Source organism: Pteropus vampyrus, unplaced genomic scaffold, assembly GCF_000151845.1.
Source record: "Pteropus vampyrus isolate Shadow unplaced genomic scaffold, Pvam_2.0 Scaffold9, whole genome shotgun sequence".
NCBI classification, from domain to species: domain Eukaryota; kingdom Metazoa; phylum Chordata; class Mammalia; order Chiroptera; family Pteropodidae; genus Pteropus; species Pteropus vampyrus.
Genome location: NW_011888790.1, coordinates 3,170,228 through 3,172,621, shown reverse-complemented (window position 1 = coordinate 3,172,621; position 2,394 = coordinate 3,170,228).

Sequence of the window (2,394 nt, the reverse complement as noted above, 5' to 3'; positions counted from 1 at the left end):
ATGTGTGCAGGTATGCACACGTGTGTGTGTTTGGCGGGTAGGGGGCTGACGACCTTAGAGAACCTTAGGGGACTCAAAACTAGATGGCCAGATGGAAAAGAGATGTTAAATAGGTTCTAGCACCAATTCCCACGTATGTGTGTGGTGGGGGTGGGGACAAGTAGGGGGCTTCCCACACAGCACCAGGCAACTCCCTAATACCAGCACAGTGTCCAAGAAATCAAGTCAGACACTACTTATCAAACGATAGCATCAGATTCCCTAGGTTAAGGGTTCGGTCTCACAGGACTGTCTCCCCTCATCCCCCACCCTCAACTTCAGACTCCAGCTTCTGACTCACCAGTTACGAGCAGAAGTTCCCACAACCTCCTCCTTGGACAGCAGCTGCCAGTCTCAAGTTCATGTTGTTACCTGTACTTCTCACCAACTGGCTATACATCAGGGGTCCCAAGACTCCTCCTTGGGTTTGATTAATTTGCTGGAGCAGCTCACAGAACTCGGAAAATTAGTTTACTTCCTGGATTACCAATTTATCATAAAAGTATGTAACTCAGCACAGCCAGACAACATTGATACTCACGGCAATGCATGGGGAGAGGGTGAGAAGCTTCCACACTCCCTCCAGGTGCACAACTCCACCCTGACTTCCACGTGTTCGCCCACCAGGAAGCTCTCTGAAACCTGTCCTTTTGGGTTTTATGAGGAGTTCATTACATTGGCACGATTGATTAAATCATTGGCCACTGGCAGTTGAAATTCAATCTTCAGTCTGTAGCCCCTCCCTAAGGGCTTTCCAAAAGTTGCCTCATTAACATAACAAAAGACCCCTTTCCATTTTATCATAGGAAATTTCGAAGGTTTTAGGAGCCATGTTCCTAAGACCAAATATATATATGAAATATCTTTTGGTCTTCTGAATGAAAAAAACATATATTTTTCTTACAAATCACAATATTCCAGGAGTCAACATCCATAGAGGCCTGAGCACCTCTGGGTCAACACTGAAAAGTTTGGTGAAAAAGAATCAAGCCTTCAAACCACCCTTTTCATCTTCAAATGATCCCCCCTTCTCTCCTGTGTCTGAGAGCCTCGTTAGTTATATTTCTGGTTGCAATTGGGAGCATCCTCTGTGTTCACCTATAGGCACCCCTTTCCAATAGCATAAGTTGTCAGTAAGTTCTCCTCATTAGAGAAGGGTTCTGTACACTAGTAGCACGAAAAGGACTCAACAGCGGGGGTGGACGGGGTAGGGGATTGGGGAAGCCACCTCTCGTATGTTAATATATGATTCTCTTCATGTGACCTTCTTACCACAAGTTCAATGGTGCATTTCCTCCAAAGGCTAACATTAATGTTTTCCCCAGAAGTACTCTTATCCAGAGGGACAAAACACAAAGCTTTGGTCTGAAATAGGAAATAAAATTCATATGCTAGTTTCTGATACCTGTGACCTGGAACAAGGAAAACAGAAAGAAAAATGTCTTACTTGGGTATTGGCATGCCTAGGGACCTCAAGCCAGAATATCTAAATATTAAAAAGAGGGTGGTCTAAGAAATATATTTTAAACGATGACAGAGAGAAGGGAAGCGATGAATTTTTTATCAGAAAGTTTGAGTCCTAGAGTTTGCATTGTAAATATACATAAGACTATATTTCTACTACAAGAAAATCACTTCTGAAAAAAAGAAGAGGAAGCAAAGGGAATTCTTAAAGGGAAATCTTTTTCATTTCAGCAAACAAGTGAAACAGATGTAGGAAGATTTGCAAAGAAAACTTTTCATTATGAAATTTTTATTTAGACTTTTTCGTTGTTGGGAATCTCAAATTCAAGTTCAACTACTCTTGCTTTTGAGTAAAAACAAATAATCGACTCATGTTCTAATGCTCCCATTATGGTTGTGGTGATGATGATGATAATAATATGAAATATTTTTATGATGAGTAAGTTATAAGGCATTGTTCTAACCAAATACAAGCAAGCATACCACAGACTTCCTTACATTTGTTTATGCAGTAGTAGTATGCAACATTTTTTTAGCACTTAACTCAGGACGGTAGATAAATGAACCACCTCATTTTCTATTTCCGTAAGTCTGCCTTAAATTTCACTAACTCCTCTGTGTTCCTATTGAGGAAATGGTTTTTTGGGTTGTGACTGGGGATGAAGGACCTGAAGCGAAGGTTTACACCTATCCTTCACAGCTTTTATTATAGAATAAATATCTAATAATTGCTCAGAAGAGTCTGGTTACTTTATTAAATAAACTTATACTCTTCTTCTGGCAACCTGTTGTTTCAATTCAACTCAACAAGGAATTATTTGTACCTGTGATGTAAAGATGCTGTGAACAGAAAAGAGACCTGAGAGATTTAGTCTTCTGCCAAGAAGCTTG